This window comes from Lampris incognitus, chromosome 7, assembly GCF_029633865.1.
Source record: "Lampris incognitus isolate fLamInc1 chromosome 7, fLamInc1.hap2, whole genome shotgun sequence".
In the NCBI taxonomy this organism is placed as follows: Eukaryota; Metazoa; Chordata; class Actinopteri; order Lampriformes; family Lampridae; genus Lampris; species Lampris incognitus.
In genome coordinates, this window is record NC_079217.1 from 29,805,254 (window position 1) to 29,828,161 (window position 22,908).

The following is a 22,908-nucleotide window of genomic DNA, read 5'->3' on the forward strand; positions in this document are numbered from 1 at the left end:
GATAGATAGATAGATAGATAGATAGATAGATAGATGGATGGATGGATGGATGGATGGATGGATGGATGGATGGATGGATAGATAGATAGATAGATAGATAGATAGATAGATAGATAGATAGATAGATAGATAGATAGATAGATAGATAGATAGATAGATAGATAGATAGATAGATAGATAGATAGATAGATAGATAGATAGATAGATGGAAGGAAAGAAAGAAAAGGGAGATGCAAAGCGAGACAGAAACAACTATTTGTTTTACATAAAACAAGAAAACTTCAACGATGACATATCCATTTCACAACATCAACATAAGTAACTGCTTTACATTAACACATCCAAAGAGGTCATCTTCCATCACAGAACCCCAGACTGATTCAAAGAGAAAAAATGATGGACAGGCAGATAGACAGATTTTTCCAAGCAAAAACTGGGAGAGAAAAAAAATGAATGCACAGAAAAAGTACATCATAGAAAACGAATACTCGAATGAGTAATAGTAAAAGATGCTTAACACTTTTTAACAAGTGGTTCAAGTCACATGCTCCCAAAGGGTTCAAAAAACATTATGCAAAAACAGAATTAAATACAAATTGCCCCTCATTGACTGAGTAAATGGCTGTAATGAAACACTACCGCGCAATAAACTCAACTGAGTTGTTCATTAGGGTAAAGAAACTGGAATCCATCTGGACTCTCGCCTTCACCCTTGTGATGAACAAAAGACGTAAATCTTCCTCTAAACCATTACTAATTCGATTTTTCCTACTTCTATGAATCGATAACTTAGCTTGTCCCACTAAAAACTTTAAAAGTTGCCACTTTTTCTGCATCCTTCATCTTGTACCCAGCGCCAGAGAGAGAGAGAGAGAGAGAGAGAGAGAGAGAGAGAGAGAGAGAGAGAGAGAGAGAGAGAGAGCAAGAGAGAGATATATATATATTTTTTTGAATGTTAAACAACTTTATTTTACATAAAATAAAACTTCAATAACGACATATCCATTTCACAACATCAACAAAAGCAACTCCTTTACATTAACACATCCAAAAAGGGTCCAAAAAAGTTATTCAAAAACAGAATTTAATACCAACTGCCCCTCATTGACTGAGCAAATGGCTGTAGTGAAACACCACCGCACAATAAATGCATCTAAGCTGATCATTAGGGTAAAGAAACTGAAATCCACTCGACTCTCTCCTTCACCCTTGCAATGAACAAAATAAGTAAATCTTCCTCTGAACCATTATTAATTTGACTTTTCCTGTTTTTATAAATCAAAAACTTAGCTTGTCCCACTACAAAATTTAAAATTTGCCACTTTTCTGCATCCTTCCTCTTGTACCCAGCACCAAAGATAAAAACAGTTTCATTCCATTTTTCACTACAGCGAGAGAATATGACCTGTAAAGCTTCAAAAAGCACCTGAAGTCTTTCACATGCCACAAAACAATTAAAAATTGTCTCTGGTGTCTGACAAAAGGACACTTAACAGAAACAGTTGGATTGATCTTAGAAATTAAACTATTAACTGCCAGCGCTCCCTGCAGGATCCTCCACTGCAAGTCACCTGACCTTTTGTTCAGCAGGGCTTTATATAGCACCCTCCACACTGGCCTACAATCATCTGCCGCTTTTAGCTTTGTTCTCCATACAGTATCCTTTCTCTCATTCAGCATTTTTTTGTTCACGGCTACAATACAAAACTTGTACAAGACCTTTCCATCTAACATGTAAAGGTTCATTTTAGTAGCCAAATTTCAGACCAGCAAAGGTCCGGTTAGTCCAGTCTGCTTCATTTGGAGGCCCAACTCCGGGAACAACAACAACGTTTATTTATATAGCACTTTTCTAAAAAAAATGTTACAAAGGGTCTCCATTATCAGGAGTCTCAGTCCCAACGACATAGTCCTGCAGCATGTCCAGTTCCCCAATGGTGAGTCTTTTAAGCCAGGCATTCAGCATGCCTCTAGTATGTCTGCTTGACCTCAAGCCCAGCAGTGAAGCCATTGCCTCTGTGTCAAGAAGCTTCAGACCTGCAGCATCCACTGTGTGCTTCAATTTAACAGCTCCAGCTGAGCATAGCCTCCGGTTGAGACCTGGTTTGCTGTCATCCTTAACATCCAGCTTGGCCCCATGGATTAGAGGCTCTTCCAGGAGCCAAAACAGAGATGCTGTAGGCTCCAGTCGGCACCACTTAAATAGAGTCCAAGCTTTACAGCGGAGCGGATATGTAATATTTTTTACTTTTGAGTAAAAATTTTTACATAAAGCATGAAAATGGGGATATGGGGGTTTTAGAGTATGCTGATTTCAAAACTTCTTTAAAATAATGCTCATGAGAGGTCTCCACAGCACATCATCAGTCTCTGTGAGGTAATGCTGTATGAACTGTAGTCTAAAAGCTTCTATTCTGCACTCTAGATGCACCAAACCCTGCCCTCCCACCTCTTTTGATAGGTATGGTACACTCTGTGATACCCAGTGCAGTTTATCCCAAAAAAGGTTCACCAGAATAGACCATACTTTTTTTTAGCAATCCAGCGGGGGGTTCCAAATATGTTAACTTGTGCCAGAGGGTGGAGGCTGCCAAATTATTAACAATTAAAACCCTTCCTCTGTAAGACATCTGCGGCAACAGCCATCTCCACTTTTGTAATCGCCCCTCCACCTTTTCCACCACCCCCTCCCAGTTTTTCTCAACAGTCCAGTCATCACCCATAAACACTCCTACATACTTTAAACCTCCCCTCTTCCAATTTAGCCCTTCTGGCAGCTGAGGGAGACCTGCAGACCACTTTCCAATTGCTAAGGCTTCACTTTTTGCCCAGTTTACTTTAGCGGCTGAGAGATTCCCAAAACTTTTCACAATTATTCCAATCAAATGAACATCATCTTGACTTTTTATAATGACAACTATATCATCTGCATACATAGATAAAAAAATCTTGTGTTAAAACAGGCAAACACAGACCACTAATTTGAGTGAAAATTGTGCAATAAGGGTTCAACTGAAAGCACACAGAGCATGCCCGACATTGAGCAGCCTTGTCTTATACCTCTACATGCTTTGAAAGGCTTACACAGAACACCATTAATTTTCAGTACACTTTCAATAGCTTTGTATAAAACCTTAATCTTGGCAACAAGTCCAGGGCTAAGAGAAAACTTTTCTAACACTTTCCAAAGGTATTGGTGCTCACCCCAGTCAAAAGCCTTTTCCTAATCCAATGAAACCAGACCAGCATCAAAGCCCAATGGACCAAAGACTTCCAAAACATCCTGAATTAGTGACACATTGTCAACAATGGACCTGCCGGGCACACAGTAGATTTGGGTCTGATGGATGACCTGATCCATCACCTTCTTCAGTCTGTTGGAGAGGACTCTGGAAAGCAGCTTGTAACCCGCACACAGAAGAGAGACCGGATGCCAGTTCTTTATGTCTTGTAGGTCGCCTTTTCTCGGCAACGACGTCAGAACAGCTCTCCTGCGGCTCTGGGGCAAAAACGAGTCATTAAAACATTCAGTGAAGACTTCAGTGATGTCGTCACACAGTTCAGTCCAAAAAGCCTTGTAGAACTCCAGCGGGACTCCATCAATCCCAGGGGCCTCCCCCCGCATGCTCTGCAGTGCTGCAGTGCTGTAGACAGCACCTCTGTAATCAGAGGACCCTCCAACTCCTTGTTAGTCTCCTCTGAGATTCTGGGCAGCCCACTGCAGAAGGAATCAAATACCCCTTCATCCCCGGTGTACTGCTGTACAGAAGCGAGTAAAAATCCACAGCTCTCTTCTGGATCTCGCTGGCCTTACAGTCAGCAGGTGTCCTGTTGATTTCAGAGTGTGGATGAACCTGCTTTGTCCATTCTTTTTTCCTAGGCTGAAGAAAAACTTTGAAGGTGAGTTCATTAGGGCGGCACTCTGAAAGTGAGACCGGACCAATACTCCCTGTGCCTTAACGCCCAGCAAGTCAGCCAGAAAGGCTTTTTTAGACTTGATACCTTCAACATAACCTCAGTTTACTTTGGACCCTGCAGAATTCTGCAGCGCTACTATTTCAATCTCTAGATCCCTCATGGATTTAGTAATGTCACAAGAGACATTGAGAGTGTACTGTTGACAAAGCTGCTTAATCTGTACCTTCTCATAATCCCACCACTGTTTCAATGACGTAAACTCCCTTTTCCTAGTTTTGAAAATATTCCAAAAAAATATAAATGTTTCTTTCAAATGTGCATCTAGTAACAGAGCAGTGTTAAAATGCCAGTAAGCAGATTTTTGTTTTACTTTTTCAATAAAAACAGTGCATGTCACCATTGAGTGATCTGAAAAACCTACGGGCACAATCCTGCATTCTTTAAAAATACTAAAAGTATGCCTAAAAGAATAAAAACGATCTAATCGTGCCATTGTAAAAGATATTTCTCTACTCTGAACCCAGGTATACTGCCTAACTTCCTCATTCATCTCTCTCCACACATCAACCAAACTATGAGATACTATCAACTGCTTGATAGCACATCTGGAGGAAGCACGGGGTTCAGTATGACTTCTGTCCATATTATCATTTTCTGTGCAGTTAAAATCCCCTCCCAGAAATAAAAACTCTTCAGGCCCACACTGATTTAAAACCACACTGAGGTCAGTTAAAAACTTAACTCTGTCATTTGGAGCATATACATTTACAAAAACAAAAGTAAATGACTCATATTTTGCTCTAACTACCATCAATCTATCCATCCATTTTCTGAACCGCTTATACTGTTCTCAGGGTCGCGGGGATGCTGGAGCCTATCCCAGCAGTCATTGGGCGGCAGGCGGGTAGACACCCTGGACAGGCCACCAGACTGTCACACAGGACCGACATACACACACACACACACACACACACACACACACACACACACACACACACACACACACACACACACACACACACACACACACACACACACACACACACCCACACACACACATACAGTGCTGCTTGAAAGTTTGTGAACCCTCCAGACATGGTCGCTGTTTTTGTAAAAAAACATTAAAATAAGCTTATTACACATACATCCAAATCCCAATTTGTAAAGCACACCTTCCAAATAATTGACACACACAAAAAGAGATATATTTTCATTATTTAAGTCAACAAAGGTAGTTTATTTCACAAAAACTGAAAATTTAACATGTGCAAAAGTATGTGAACCCTTGTATTAGTAGCTTGTGGCTCCTCCTTTTGCAGCCATTACTTCAACCAAACGTATTCTGTAACCACTAACCAGTCTCTCGCATCTGCTTATGGGGATTTTTGCCCACTCCTCCTTGCAGAACTCAGCCAGTTGAGAGAGGTTGGAGGGACATCTGGTATGTACCAACTTCTTCAGGTCTCACCACAACATTTCAATTGGATTAAGGTCTGGACTTTGACTGGGCCAATCCAGAGTACGAATCCTCTTTCTCGTTCCCATTCCTTTGTAGTTTTGCTGGAATGCTTTGGATCATTGTCTTGTTGCATAATCCATTTTCGTCCCAGCTTCAACTCCCTGACTGATGGCAGGAGATTCTGGTCAAGAATTTGTTGATATGCAGGAGAATTCATGGTTCCTTGGATAATATGGAGTCGTCCAGGTCCAGAAGAAGAAAAGCAGCCCCAGACCTTCACATTTCCACCACCATGCTTCACTGTTGGGAGGAGGTTCTTTTCTTCATATGCAGTGTTGGCTTTTCTCCAAACATGTTGGTTTTGATTGTGACCAAATAATTCTATTTTGGACTCGTCTGTTCAGAGAATGGACTTCCAGAAGGTCTCTGGTTTGTCCAAGTGCGCTCTGGCAAAGTTGAAACGGGCAGCTTTGTTCTTTTTTGAGAGCAGAGGCTTCCTTCTAGCAACCCTCCCATGAATGTCATGGCTATTCAATTTTCGTCTGATTGTAGACGCATGCACATTTGTCCCAGATGCTACCAGAGAGGTCTGCAACTCTCTAGAGGTGATGTGTGGGTTGGCCTTTACCTGATTTATTATTATTTTTCTGGTGCTTCTGGATGATAGTTTTGATGGGCATCCACTTCTAGGCAGAGTTGCTGTCATGTTGAAGGCCCTCCATTTGTAAATTATTTGTCTTACAGTGGATGGATGGAGCTGGAATCTTTTGGAGATGGTCTTATATCCCTCCCCAGACTGATGGGCTATCACTACCCTCTTCTTCATGTCCTTGGATATCTCCTTTGCTCTCGGCATTGTTGATTTGTATGGGACCACAGTGGTTTGGTTGGTTTCCTCTGTCTTTTAATTAGTGCAGGCTGAACCCTTTCCCAAGGATGTCTCATTTCATTGGTCTGCTTAAATGATTAATTAAGCACCCAAATGTGTTTCACCCGAGTCTGTTACCTGCTTGACTTAACCAATGCAGCTGGGGGTTCACTTACTTTTGCACATACACTAATTTGATGTTTCATGTAGTTTTGGGGCTACTTAAACAAGTCCCACTAAACAAGTACCTGCAACTGATAAACATATATCTGACATTTCATACATAAAAACTGGTGATGATAGAATAAGAAAATCATGGTAAAACAACAGAAAAATCTAAACTGCTCAAGGGGTTCACATACTTTCAAGCAGCACTGTACATACCTAGAGACAATTTAGTATGGACGATTCATCTGACCTACATGTCTTTGGACTGTGGGAGGAAACCGGAGCCCCCGGAGGAAACCTTCGCAGACACAGGGAGAACATGCAAACTCCACACAGGACGACCTAGGACGACCCCCAAGGTTGGACTACCCTGGGGCTCGAACCCAGGACCTTCTTACTGTGAGGCGACGGCGCTAACCATTGCACCACCATGCTGCCCACCATCAATCTACCTCTATTTCCTCTATCACATAAGATTGTGGTAAAAAGTTTTTAGAAAAGAGGAGCGCCACTCCTCCACTAGATTTACTCAAATGACTTAAGACAACTTCACCATCCCACTTCTTCTTCCAGCCATTGTCATTCATGATATCACTATTTGTTTCCTGGACAAACATGATGTCAATGAGCTTAAGCTTTACAAATTCAAAAAGACATGCTCTCTTTCTCACATTTCTTGCTCAATTTAGATTAAGTGTAGAGACTTTGAACTTGGCCATTGAGACTTATGTGAGAATAAACACATGATAAAAAAAAACAGAACGGGAAAATGATTTGTCTTATACTGCTTCTGACTCTTCATTCTGTAATTCTTGTTTGATTTTCAGAACCATTTTCCTTAACCCGTACATCTCTTGATCAGCGTAGCCCCTTTCTTCTTTTTTTCCTCATCTGGGATTCAACAGAATACATAAACAATTCTTTAGCTGTAAAAAAAAAAATCCTCATTTTGACACATCAATTTTTTTTGTCTGTTGCAAGGATTTCTTAATTTGGCATGCATCAGAGTACTCTTGCTTTGTTGCCCCTGACAACTGGGAGGTAGTGTGAGTCTGGCTGTCTACACCAAAATCCTCCTCCTTAAACTCATCTTCAGACATTTGTACCTCTTGTTGCTTTTTATTTAATACAGGCTGTCTATACCGCAGTCCCCTTCCTCCTCCTCCTCTTCCTCCATACTCAACTCATCCTCAGAAACTTGTTCCTCGTGCTGCCTGCTTCTCTCCCTTGTTATTGGCTTGAGAGCCACTCGTTTTACCTGCCTGCTTTCTCTTCAGTACAGGAACCTTACAGACTTTTTGTTCCTCCATCAAATCCTCATTGCTGCTCAACACTACACCTTCTGCAGCTCTAGTGTTTGATGCCACTGCCCGTTCACTTTGTGCTTCTTTTTCATCATTTATGTTTTTCTTTTTAGACTTGTCACTCTGTTTGGGTGGTTTAGTTTTGTCACCTGTCCCTTTTGTTGTCTCTTCACTGTTCTGCCTGGTTTTACTCTGTTTATTTCCTCGCTCTCCTTCACGCTGCGCTTTGCCATCAGAGGAGTGTTTCTCAGGACAGGCCCAAACCAAATGACCCTCTCCTCCGCAGCCAAAACACCTCAAGGTCCAAGAGTTTACAAAAATCACATAATCAAAATCATCTACCTTCATCCTAAAAGTCACATCCAGTTCTTCGTCTTTTTTAATTCAAGATCATTTGAACCTGTCGTCTGTGTGAAACTACATGTTGCACCAGCGGCGATTTGCAGCCAGACAACAGTTTCATCCTGATGGATGAAACTACTTCCCCATACCTCCACAGCTCCCTTGTCAAAAACTCATCGGAGATGAACGGCAGGATGTTGGAAATGGTGACTCCTGTCGACGGCGTGGTGAGCGGCAACACCGACACCAAACTGTTATTAACAACAACGCCGGCTTCGACCACTTGGTGTGCTTTGACTACAGCGTCGACAAAAATCCCCACAGCACCCCCCAGCAGCAGATTTAATGCTGCTGTGACCCACAACCTCTCCGACTGCCAAAGCACAGTCCTCCACCCAACACGGGAAACCAGGCAACACTTTAAAGCCTTGTTTCCTGGTGAGTTTGGTAAACTCCATACCGGCCTTTAGCACGCCGACCGCAAACACGCACACACACAAGACCCCTTAAAACCTCCTTATGTACACACACCAAACCAGTAACCCTACAAAACACAGTATGTGCCATATTTACGAGGAAAAATACAGATAGCAAATAAGGATAGAAAATGCTCACAACGGCTCTCATACGTCTGCTCAGCATGTTCACTCGCACTTCCGCCAGAGAGAGAGAGAGAGAGAGAGAGAGAGAGAGAGAGAGAGAGAGAGAGAGAGAGAGAGAGAGAGAGAGAGAGAGAGAGAGAGAGAGAGAGAGAGAGAGAGAGAGAGAGAGAGAGAGCATTCCAGGAGTCAAAGGAGACTTGGACAAGTGATGTGTTAGTCTTTGGTTTTTCCGCATGTCGTCTATCCTGAGTGTTTTGTTTATAGGAACTGTTCTGTCACATTACTCTGCCTCTGCCTGTAACTGTGGGTGAACAGAAAGGTCATGGTCTCCTGACAGCTCTTCTCTCTGGAAGATTACATCTGTAGAAGGAATCCAAAATGTAGTACAGTGAAATAGAAACGCAAAGAGTAACTATGCTCTTGCACTCTCACCTGTTTCTCACACATGCATGACTGTCTCCTGTACGATGGATGGTGAATAAACCTGATGCTGCAACCTAAAGGCACCGCAACGGATATGTTTGCCCCTGCAATCACAAATACAGTAAGAACAGTGAAGGAAATGTATTGGAAGAGATGCCCCCCATTTCTGTACTGTAATCCAAGTTCAGTTAAAAATACTTGATTGAATATATCAACTAATAGGTATTGAACCAATCTTCACCTGTCCCCAAAGGGCAGCTTTGCATAGCAAAATGAGATTTGGTGATAGGGTCAAATACACCACTGTGTGGAACCATTAGACATTATTAGGGTTATCATGGTTGCCACTTTAAAAATGACTTCATTTTCAGTACAATGTATAAGCAGATGACAATTTAAGATATAAGATTTGATGTTGACAGGGATGACTCTGCACTGTGTTGCACATCTTGCATGGAGAACAGATAGTGCCTTGGAAGCCAACTTGTCTGTGTTTGGTGGCTTGGCCTTGGCGCATGATATAGCACCCTAATGCAGATGGCCTCACAGATGGTTGATATTTATACTACAGTCCCTGAAAAGTCACTAGTGTGGAAATTGATCTTTTTCCATGATTAGTTTCACATCACAATGAGCGCAACATCTCCACCCTGCCATTTTTCTGTGAACCAAAAGCATGTGAGTGCTCGTAATGTTTATTAAGCAGTATGACATTTGGCAAAAATTATATTTCTTGATAAATATCGTTACAGGACTGGCCACTCCTTAAAAAAATGATGATGATTTGTCGGGACTCATTTTTTTAGCACATGAAAATGTAATCCACTAAGTGCAAGGGTCCATAATTTTTTAAAAACTTCCAGATGCAACATGGCTTGCATTTTAGCTAGAAGCACTCTTGACTTATGCACTTTAAGTGGATTTGCAATTTAGATTTGAGCAAAGAGATGCACCTTGACCTCGTGGGCAGAAACAGGCTATTTCAGAGAGCGTCCCCATCCTCCAAAACAACTGTATCTCCCTTATCGTGAAATCACGTGCAGGTATTTGTATTTCCTGTGCACGTGCACATGCACACATGCATGGTGGGACGCCTGGCTTTGACCATCTCCCAGTCCTGACCTCAGGGAATAGGAGAAGTGAAGAGTTAAAAGGATTCTTGAGTAATAATATAGACCCAAAAAAAACCCCTTTTGTTTAGACTTTTCTATTTTTAGCAGCCACAAGGATCCTTCACTATTAAGTGTTTCACAGCACACAGATCCTTTATAATTTAATGATCTAGAGGGTGGACCTTTGAGATTTATGGGTGACATGTCAAGGCAGCATTGGCCACTCAACTTATTGATCCAAATCGGATGTTTGTTTATGGGTCAATAGCACTAACTCCCTCCTGTGCCACACCACCTCACTTTGGTGCCATCTAAACTGTCAGTCTCTTATTAATACAATTAAAAAACTGTGTACACAGTACTTGTGGCTCAGTTTTAACGCACAGCATGGGAAGAGATGCAGGAGACAACAACGTTAGATGGTGCAATGCCACAGTGAGCTTTCTTTTAATCAAAGATCATGAGCAGAAACATCACCGCCTGCTAGGTTTAATGTGACTTTTTTTCTACATTTCGAAAGTGTTGCACAACCCCTGAAGGGAAAGCATGTTGTGAGAGGGAATATGGACCCAGCTATAGTGATGGAATAATGGAATAAATGCAAAAAATTGAGAGGAAAAAAAACAAAAACAGAAAAAGAACAGCTGACATTTGTGTCTTAGCCTAAATGCAATAAGAAGATATTCAGTCCGTGCATTATGATCAGTCATATTACTTAGAGAGGTAATGTGTTACATCATCTGGTAACATACAACCTCTGCAGTCTTTGGCTATCAGGTTGTTAATTGTTAGAGATGTTATGATTTGAAAAGAAGAAAAAAAAACAGTCATACGTGTGATTTTTTTTCTTCTTCAAACATTACAGTCACCATCTTTAGAGAAAATTTTTTGTTATTGGAAATCAATAAAAATCCATGAGCTGAGACAGGAAGCAAATGGTCTTTTTTTTTTTTTTTCAAAACTCTTGCCATCATATCGGACTCCACAGTTCGGGAGACCGTTTGCTGCTTTTCTTGTACTGGAGACACAAATGAGTACCATCTCTGACCTTGCTCCTGAACTTATTTGTGAGCTTTCCATTGGAAATGTGAGCTCAAGAGAAGAATACAAGTTCAAATGTTATTGACTTATCATGCTTGGTAAGATCACGGCTGTCCAACAGTGGGCCCAGCTCTCATTCAGTAAAGTGAAGCAGTGGCGGACTGAGTCTGTTTGAGGGACAGGGGCGACAAAAATAAAAAGAGCACTAGCTAGCTGTATGCGGTAGGGCACCAGCACACAGAAAGTCATGATGCATTTATGCTGAAACAGTTACAAACCCTGGTTAAAATTAAAATTGGTTTATTATGTGAGTATAACAACTGCTCCTCTGTGATAAAACACACAGGGAAGTGTTAACTATTTAACCATTTGTTTCACAGTGAAACACACGTGATGATATCAATGAGAATGAGCTGTATAAAAAAAAAGAAACAAGAGACATTTTCAACTATAGAGGCATCCCATGGGGGCACATTGTCTCGCAAGTAGGACTGTGTGGAGACCAACTAATTTTCCAGCATGTAGGGCAGCCTATATGGCACTGTGTTGCATTTTCTCTACTAGAAGGGCACCCATTAATGCACTGGATCATGGTTTCTCCACTGGAAGGGCATCCTAGGGGAGACTTTACTGGAAGAGTACCGGCACTTTTCACATTTTCTCTGCTGGAAGAGCACCCCAAATGCACTTCTGTGCACTGGAAGAGTACCCTAGAGGGCACTTTATCATGTTTTCTCCACTGGACCCTAGAGGGCACTTTATTACATTTTGTACACTGGAATGTTACCTGAAATAGCACTTTTGTCCACTGGAAGGGCACCCTAGAGGGCACTTTATCACACTTTCTCCACTGGAAGGGTACCATAAATGGCGCTTTATCACATTTTGTCCACTGGAAGGGCACCTTAGAGGACAGTTTATCACATTGTCCACTGGAAAGGCACTCGAGAGGACACTTTATCGCATTGTTAACTGGAAGGGCACTCGAGAGGGCACTTTATCACATTTTCTCCACTGGAAGGGCATCCTTGAGGGCACTTTATCAGGTTTTGTCCACTGGAAAGGCACTCTAGAGGGCACTTTATCACATTTTCTCCACTGGAAGGGCACCCTAGAGGGCACTTTATTACACTTTGTTAGCTGGAAGGGCATCTTTGAGGGTACTTTATCACACTTTCTCCACTGGCAAGGCCACCCTAGAGCAGTGGTTCTCAACCTTTTTGGGGTCCTGGACCCCCTGCATATTTTCGATCTACCCTGAGGACCCCTCCACCTGATCTTGGGGGAGGGGGGTTGCAATTTGATAGAAACAGTAGAAACTGCATTTTAAATTGCATCATAGCGTTTATTCACTCTTTGGGGCAAAAATAAGAGCTTTCAGTTGTAACTTAGACATAGTTAACAAAACAGAATTCTTATGCAGTAACTTACAGATATATGTAACAAAACAGAATATGTATTCAGTAACTTTCAGATATATGTAACAGCAGAATTTTTATGCAGTAACTTTTAACAATGCAAACGGGAGTGAGATCTCTTATTAAAATACAACAAATTACACGTGTGAAACAGATGTAATTAGAGAAAAAAAGTCCTGTTACCCTTTACAGTTTAGGTAGATAAAGGTCTCAGTCACATTTGAGTAGAATAATCCAATTTCTATAAATGTCATAGGATCTTTTTTTTAAAGATATTTTATTTTCACGGACCCCTTGCAATTACACCACGGACCACTAGGGGTCCGCGGACCCCCGGTTGAGAAACACTGCCCTAGAGGACACTACATAACGTTTTCTCCACCTGAAGGTCACCCTTGAGGGCATTTTATCACATTTTATCCACTGGAAGGGGATGCTAGAAGGCACTTCATCACACTTTCTCCACTGGCAGGTCACCCTTGAGGGTACTTCATCATGCTTTCTCCACTGGAAAGGCCACCCTAGAGGACACCATATCATACTTTCGCCACCGTGAGGGCATTTTATCACATTTTATCCACTGGAAGAGCACCCGAGAGGGCACTTTATCATGTTCTATCTATCATAGGTGCATCCAAGAGGGCACTGCTGCAGCGTTTTTTCAAACATGGGGGCACCGGAGGGGGGGGGGGGGTTGCCCCCCCAAAGTCCACCAGTGAGTGAATAGTAACCAATGACAGAGTGTAAGATTAAGTGTTACCTGATATGTAAATGAGTGAGCAAAATACAGGATGCAATATTAAAAGCTTAAATCAAGTTTATTTTTGTTTATTTTTAATCAAATGCCTCTGTCTCAGGGAAGGATAAATCCATGGGTTTCGAGGCTGTGCACTGTGTTTTCAGGATAAACAGATCAATCTTGTTTTAATGTAATTTCCACCACATTGCACTCTCCATTAAAATTTGTTTTCCCAACTTTGGCCTTTTCTGCACTTCCAGAAAATGTCAAGTCCTGCTTTCCTCTAGAAATCAGAAAATATCCATCTGCATTTCCAAATAGAGGACATTCATTTGGTCTGCTCTGGCGTGGATCATAGGGGAGAATAATGGGACAGCGGTCCCTTTTAAGGTATCATGTACTATGTGTGAGCTAAAAATATAAATCCTGTAATTGCATTTGGGCTTCCTATAAATGTTGTAATTTTCCTCATTGAAAATATGTAATCTCTCACATATAGTACTGTAGGGTACTGAACAAAAGGGTACCAAATGCTCTGTCTGGTTAAGTTGAATTATTTCCATAACTAGCCATTCACTTACATAAAATCATTTCGTTATATTTGGGGAAGTTTGGTTTGGTGCCAGGCATAGGTGCAGCAAGTCCATGAATACTGGGATGGCATCCAGCGCTTTAATGTGCCCCCATCCACAGGGATAGTGGTCTTGTCAAGAAGGGCATCTGATGTAAAATTTTGCCAAATCAGTATGCAGATTGACAAGACCATACCGGATCAGTCAAGGCTCCATACCAGATCAGTCGAGGCCCTGGTTAACAACGACTGCTATTGGTGCTATGCCCACACAGGGTACCGATGGAAACTGTAAAATCTGCTGTGGCAACCCCTAAGAGTCAGGAAACAAGCCAAAAGAAGAAGAAGAAGATTTGGGGAAGTTAATAGCAAACATGATGAGCAAACATGTAAAGCCTATAAACCTTTTTAGCTCTTTGACAGTATACAATATACAAGTGGTACTAAAAGAAAATTGTCGCTGGCTTAATTTCCCTTCTTCCCCCACCTTAAAGCCCCTGCTGTATGGTGAGATTTCTCTAGCATCATTACTCCACATGACAGCCTCTTTTGATGAAAGCAAATTTGTCCCAATGAAAAACTACACCATTCAGCAATACTGATTGTAAAATCCCATCTCCACATTCAAACTGGCTAATGTGAAACAAGAGAACGGTCTCAATGTGCATCGCAGCACATTTGAGTAGTCTCTGTCACTGTTTGGAAGAGTAGGATAGTATATTGAACCAAATGAGTTAACTGATTAGCCTTGGATTCAAACATAAATTGGAAGACTTCCTTTAAATTGATTGCTTCACCCTCCAAGGTCGTTTATCACTAGACAGGACCTTATCATCCCATTTGCTAAGCAAACACGGCTTGCTGGAAAGCTGTTTATTGGGGAGGGGAGAGCGCACCAACAGGTTAAGAGTGTTTGTTTGCTGGCTGATTTTATTATTCCTCTCTCACCTCTGATTCCAGCGCCTTTCTGCTATGTGACCCTCGTCAACACAACCCATTCCATTTGAGATGAAAAGCGTTTTTATTCTGACTAGTGGGGAGTGGATGATGTGAGCCTTATGGTATTAAAGAGCCAGAGTAAATCAGCATGCATGTTGCAATGTACCGTATCTCAGATTGCTGTGTGGTTAGTGTTCATGTGTGTGTGTGTGTGTGTGTGTGTGTGTGTGTGTGTGTGCGTGTGCGTGTGCGTGTGTGTTGGGAGAGGCATATCTGTCCTCTGCACATTCCCATCTATTACTACAGCAAATGACCAGACTGTTGATAAACATGCCGACTGAATAACATCAAAGGGCAAATTTTTAGCCCCCCCTTTGGATGGCATGAACACCACTGGGTAATAAATACTGTATGCACTGGTATAGACAGCGTGAATGTACTACAGCAAAGCCAGATACAGTTCACCACAAAAAAAGCTATTGCTCATTCCAGCATGGTAGGTAAGGGTTTAAGCTGATGTTGGTTATGAGAAGGTTTTTCTCAAGGTGAAACTGGTAAAAATACTTCAGTGAAATAACCAAGGGGGTGCTTCTCGGTCTTCTTGTGATCTCTTGGCCGGCAGAGCCCACAAGGTCAAATGTGACAAAGTGTTTTAAGTAGATACATTTTATTCACAGATTCTTGCTTAAGTTAAGGCCAAAAGGGCTTTTTTTCAATTTGCAGCCTTTAAGATAAGTGATATGTGGAGAGATGCTTTATATTCTCGAAGAAATCTCTTTGGGCTAAAATAGTCTTGGTTTTATTTTCATATTAATGATGGGCATAACCTAAATTCACCTCATAATTGCAGAGGCAGGAACAATTATCCTGTTGTCAGTTCCTGCTCATTTACACCAGCTCTGCATTTCAGCTTGACAGGGTGAGATGGTCATCTTTGTGTGCTCACTGCCACATTACACAGCATGTGCAGGGGAATGTGTTTCTTAACATATTCATGTATTCATTTTACCAGAGCACAGGAGCAGCTAGGGCTTAAATAGGATGGAGAAAACTGACTCAATGGCTCTTGCTGATCAGAATCCTTCTGATGGTCCGTTTACTCAGAAGCCACCACCTTATGTGCAGCAGCTACATTCTTGATCATACAAAAGCAATGTCTTCAACAACAAGAGAGATTTGAAAGAAACAGGCACGTTTTTTTTGGCTGTTAACTGTTGGTACTGTTAACTACAACATGGAAAGAAAGAAGTCCCTTTCCATTGTCCTTTTTATTGGTCTGTGGACTGATAAAAAAGGACAATGGCAATGGAAAGAAGAACTGGAGTTGGTCCCCAGGTGCTGCAGCTGCCCACTACTCCAATACAGTAGGAGGGGTTAAATGCAGAGGATACATTTCATTGTAAGAATATAACGACAAAATTGGTCCATCGGCTTTGTGTTGATGCAGTTGCCCACTGGGGACCGGGGTTCGCGCCTCGGACTCGTCAGATCCGACTATGGCTGGACTCGATGAAGCAGCAATAATTGGCAACGCTGTCTTCGGGAGGGGGGTGGAGTCGGCTTGAGTTCGTTACATGAATGCGTCTCTGGGTGTGTTGGAAGAAGCAGTGGTTCGGCCTGGATTCGCCTTGTCACGAAAGCTGGGAGGCGTTTCCTTTGAGACTGCCGGCCGGAGAGATGCAGTTGGTGAACGCATGCAGTACGAGGGTGGGTGTTTGAACTAAAATAGGGATCGATTGGCCACTAAATTGGGAGAAAAAAGGAAAAAATCAGAAATAAAAAAAATAGAATATAACGACAAAATAAAGTGGTTTTCATTTTGTTCTTCATTCATAAAAAGTGAAAGGATAATAGCAGCTGCATTTTTATTGAATATGTCCGTGACAGTGTTGGGGGTTACTATAATGACATTACATTTGTCTGCAACACAGTAATGTAACATGTTAGTATTCTTAAATTCAGTAATCACATTACAGTTACTAATCAAACAATGGTGTTGTTACTTGCGCTACATGAGTTCTTCAATTATCTGCATCAGAAATGGGCAACTGGTGGCCCACAGGTCGCATTCAGCCTCCGTCCTCACTCAGTACGACCCGTGGGTCAATTTCCAAATATCCATAAATTGCTGGTTTCACATGCGTTGGAAACAAGTGGGTCATTTGACCATATTTGAACCAGATTCCAACCCTAACTATACTGTCCACGGATAGAGAGTGCTCCCTCCAAACACAACAGGCCTGTGGCCAAGCAACTGCTTGCACATGGTCTCACCTTGGTCTCAGCAGGCCTCTTTCACAATGACACGCTCTGAGGAGAGGCATGGAAAAAAAAACGTCTAGAGAACTGTGTCTTCCAGGCAAGATGGGAAACGGAATATTGTTTTATGGAATTCAAAGGCAAACCTCTGTGTTAAGTGTGCCTGGAAACAAAATCAGCCATGAAAGATTTCAACTTGAGTCGCCACTATAATATCACGCACAAAGACAAATATGGCATGTACACCGGAGATGTCAGAGACGCTATCATCGCTAACCTCAAGGGAAAAATACACAGACAGCAGAGCTTTTTTTTTACCAAAGCCATGTGTACACAGGAGTCCTCTCTCAAGGCATCTTATTCTGTTTCCCTTGAGCTTGCTAAAGCAAAGAAGCCTTTGTCAGATGGCGAAACAGTGAAGCTACAGTGCATCCAGAAAGTATTCACACCCCTTCACTTTCCCCACATTTTATGTTACAGCCTTATTCCAAAATGGATTAAATTCCTTTTTTTCTCATCAATCTACATACAATACCCCATAATGACAAAGTGAAAAAGGTTTTGTAGAAATTTTTGCAAATTTATTAAAAATAAAAAATTTAAATATTGCATGTACATAGGTATTCACACCCTTTACTCAGTACTTGGTTGAGGCACCCTTGGCAGCGATTACAGCCTCATGTCTTCTTGGGTATGAAGCTACAAGCTTGGCACACCTATATTTGGGGTATTTCTCCCATTCTTCTTTGCAGATCCTCTCAAGCTCTGTAAGGTTAGATGGGGAGCGTCGCTGCACAGCTATTTTCAGGTCTTTCCAGAGATGTTCAATGGGGTTCAAGTCTGGGCTCTGGCTGGGCCACTCAAGGACATTCACAGACTTGTCCCGAAGCCACTCCTTCATTATCTTGGCTGTGTGCTTAGGGTCGATGTTGTGTTGAAAGGTAAACCTTCGCCCCAGTCTGAGGTACTGAGCGCTCTGGAGCAGGTTTTCATCAAGGACCTCTCTGTACTTTGCTCCATTCATCTTTCCCTTGATTCTGACTAGTCTCCCAGTTCCTGCTGCTGAAAAACATCCCCACAGCACGATGCCGTCACCACCATGCTTCACTGTAGGGATGGTATTAGCAAGGTGATGAGAGGTGCCTGGTTTCCTCCAGACGTGACGTTTGGCATTCAGGCCAAAGAGTTCAATCTTGGTTTCATCAGACCAGAGAATCTTGTTTCTCATGGTCTGAGAGTCCTTTAGGTGCTTTCTGGCAAACTCCAAGTGGGCTGTCATGTGCCTTTTACTGAGCAGAGGCTTCCGTCTGGTCACTCTACCATAAAGGCCTGATTGGTGGAATGCTACAGAGATGGTTGTCCTTCTGGAAGGTTCTCCCATCTCCACAGAGGAATGCTGGAGCTCTCTCAGAGTGACCATCGGGTTCTTGGTCACCTCCCTGACCAAGGCCCTTCTCCCCCGATTGCTCAGTTTGGCTGGGTGGCCAGCTCTAGGAAGAGTCCTGGTGGATCCAAACTTCTTCCATTTACGAATGATGGAGACCACTGTGCTCTTTGGGACCTTCAAAGCTGTAGACATTTTTTTTTACCCTTCCCCAGATCTGTGCCTCGATACAATCCTGTCTCGGAGGTCCACAGACAATTCCTTTGACTTCATGGCTTGGTTTCTGCTCTGATATGCACTGTCAACAGTGGGACCTTATATAGACAGGTGTGTGCCTTTCCAAATCATGTCCAATCAATTGAATTTACTAGAGGTGGACTCCAATCAAGATGTAGAAACATCTCAAGGATGATCAATGGAAACAGGATGAACCTGAGCTCAATTTTGAGTGTCATAGCAAAGGGTGTGAATACTTATGTACATGCAATATTTCAGTTTTTTATTTTTAATAAATTTGCTAAAATTTCTACAAAACCTTTTTCACTTTGTCATTATGGGGTATCGTGTGTAGATTGATGAGGAAAAAAAGGAATTTAATCCATTTTGGAATAAGGCTGTAACATAACAAAATGTGGGGAAAGTGAAGGGGCGTGAATACTTTCTGGATGCACTGTATGTGCAGTACAGATGGCTAAAGTTTTTGGAGATGATAACATGGCTAAGAACTTTGAAACTGTCTCTGCCTCATCCCACAGTGATGCAAAGAATTTTTGACATTCAAAATTATGTCGAGGGAAAGCTAAAACAATACATGCATGACTGCAAGTACCTGTCCTTAGCGTTTGATGAGAGTACTTGTGTGATGGATGTTAGCCAGCTTCTCATTTACACAAGTGCCATGATGGTTCAGTTGAAGTGCACGAGGAGTTACTGAAATTGGTGTCTTTGCATGACACTACCAATGGCAAGGATGTTTTCAATACCGTTGAAAGTGTTGTAAGTAAGCATGGGGGCTTTGACAAGCTTTCAGCTGTTGTTACCGATGGTGCACCATCAATGCGAGGAAGACGCACTGGATTCGCCAGGCTCCTCCAACAGAGCGGCATTGACTGTCCAATATTGCACTGCATCATACATCAGGTGGGTAACATTATTGCTAGCTAACTATTAATATATGGTTATGAATGTGGGTTTTCTTTGTGAGAATTTTTAGCATAGACTATATCCTATTTCATTTTGATTTTACAGGAGGCCCTCTGTGCCAAGACAATAAACTTCAGCAATGTCATGAATTTAGTTACCAAGGTTACCAATCTCATTCGAGGGGGGAACAGGTCTCTCAGTCATAGGAAGTTTGTAGCCTTTTTGGATGAAGTGAGTGCCGCTTATGGGGATTTACAGATGCACACTGAGATCAGATGGATGAGCCACGGGAAGTGCTTGGAGAGGTTTTTGTGCTGCACACTGAAATCCCAGTGTTCTTGGAGGACAGCATTACATGTGACACAAGTGCTTACTGCAGTAAAGTCAGGGATACAGAATGTCTTGATGCATGCTCAAAAATCCAGGTAAGAAAATCAAAGAAGGTTGAATCAGGTCATTTGGATACAGCATTTATTGACAGATATGTTTCATCACTCATCTAAGTGACCCCTTCAGTCTAAACTGACTGCAGGTATCCCCACCCCTTGTAAACAATACAGTACAATACAGCATAATGACCAAAACCAATGACCAGTTTAATGTGCAAATATGGGCATGACCAATAACTAGAGTTTCAATGGCCATGTGTACTATTCACAGAGGATTTGGGAATGGTTATAATCACAGAATTGTAAGATAACAACAGATGTCCTCTTAGCCCCCCATTTCAGGGATGGTCGTTTCCTCTTCACATAGATGGCCTCTGGCTCCCCATTCAAACCAGAGTTCCTCCCTACCAAGAATGTGCACATCTCCTTCCTTGAAAGAGTAGTGACTGGCCTGTAGATGGGTGTAGACTGCGGAGTCCTGGCCTGACATGTTAGCTCTCCTGTGTTGTACCATTCTCTTGGTCAGCGTCTGTTTAGTTTCCCCAATGTATAAGTCACAGAAATCCTCCTGGCACTTAACAGCATACACTATATTGCTCTGTTTGTGCTGAGGGACCCAATCCTTGGGGTGGACCAACTTCTGGTGCAGCATGTTTTGGAGTTTGAAAGCAACTGAGATGCAATGTTTGGAAAATACAAGTCTCAGCTTTTCTGACACTCCTGCCACAAACAGAATCACCACTGGTTTATGCTTAGGCAGCTGTTGTCCTTCTCCTCTCTTTTGACTGGCTGGTGCATGCCCAAACAGTGCACCAGTTTGGGCTGGTGCATGCCCAAACAGTGCACCATCCTTGATCAGATGTAGTCAGAGTAGAACCATTGCTCCTTCATGTCAAAAGGAGCCAGTTGAAGTGGTTCGGCCATCTGATTAGGATAACTCCTGGGCACATCCAGCTGGAGGGAGACACCGGGGGGTAGACCCAGAACTCACTGGAGGGACTAACATGTCCAATCTGGCTTGGTAATGTCTTGGGAACCCCCAGAAGGAGCTGGAGGGTGTTGCTGGGGAGACGGATGTCTGGAGTGCCCTACTTAGCTTGATGCCACCGCGACCCAACCCAGGAGAAGCAGCTGATGATGAGATGAGATGAGGTCACTTAGTTGAGTGATGAAATGTATCTGTCAATAAAGATGAACTGATTCAACCTTCTTTGATCATGGATACAAATTTTCTCTGCAATATGGCATTCCTTGCAGATATTACCTTACATCTTGATCACTTTAATATGCAGTTGCAGGGAAGAGGCCAAACTGTGTTGGATCTCTATGTTAAAAGAAGGCTTTTCATCCGACCATCCAAATTTGGCACACTTTCCCGCCTGTGAAGACATGTGCAAAGATGTCCCCGAAAGTGAAAAAAAAAATTCTCAAGTACAGAGCAGACATAGAAACACTGCAGCAGCAGTTCAAGGAACGCTTTCAATATCCCATGCCATGCAGCTATGAATTGCGTTATTCACTGACCTCCTCTCTGCTGCTGTCAGTGAGCAACCCCCAGAGGTGCAGCTTGAACTTTCAAACAAAGCACAATGAGAAAGGAATTTTATTTTGGAGACTACTACCGTTTCCCGCTTTCCACTCCTCAGGAATTTTGCACTCTCAATAGCCAGCATGTTTGGGAGCACTTACATCTGCGAGAGTAGCTTGTCAACAATGAATCACATCAAGTCAAAAGAGAGAAACAGGCAGAGACATGAAACTCTGCTCCAGCTCATGCAGATTGGATGCACAAACATTGATATTGACATTCAGTCTAATGTATGCCAGCAGGAGAGGCCACAAGACAGAAACATAACTTTATACTGATCTACCTGTGGGTGAGTTACAATCGCTTTCAATGGCTTAATCAGTGTATGAATGTGTATGAGTGTGAATGGGTGAATGTGATGCATACATTGTAAAAAAGTGCTTTGAGTGGTCAGTAGACTAGAAAAGCACTACTGTATATAAATACAGTCAATTTACCATTTTACCAATTTGCGTTAAATGCATGTTCGAATCCCCGTGTTACCACCAGCTTGGTCGGACAAAATTTTACATTGGATGCTCTTCATGACACAACCATTAACCCTATGGATGGGGGCACAGGTAAAGTGCTGGATGCCATCCCAGAATTCCTGGGCTTGGGTGTCCGGGTAGTGTGGTGGTCTATTCCATTGCCTACCAACATGGGGATTGCCAGTTCAAATCCTAGTGTTACCTCCGGCGTAGTCAGGCATCCTACAGACACAATTGACCGTGTCTGCGGGTGGGAAATTGTGTGTCCTCATGGCTGCACTAATGCCTCCTCTGGTTGGTCGGGGTGCCTGTTCAGGGGAACTGGGGGGAATAGCGTGATCCTCCCACGTGCTATGTCCCCCTGGCGAAACTCATGTCTCATTTAAAATTTTGCCAAAAAAATGACGTGTTCGCATGAGCCAGATTCTAACTCAGCCACTGAGGATGCACAAGCCAGTGCATTCTTAGAGCCGGTCCCAAGACTGGATAAATGGGGAGGGTTGCATCAGGAAGGGCATTCAGTGTAAAATCTTTGCCAAATAAAATATGAAGATCATAAATCAGATTGCCATACCGGATCGGTCGAGACTCGGGTTACCAATGACTGCCACTGGTACTGTTGGCCAGCAGGGTGCCAGTGGAAACTATGCTACTGTTGGGCGAAGGAGAGGGGAAGGCATGTCCAGAGGCAGTGAGAGAGGAGAAAGGGTAGGAGTGTGGAGGTGAGAGTCAGAACTTTAAATGTTGGCACTATGACTGGTAAAAGGAGAG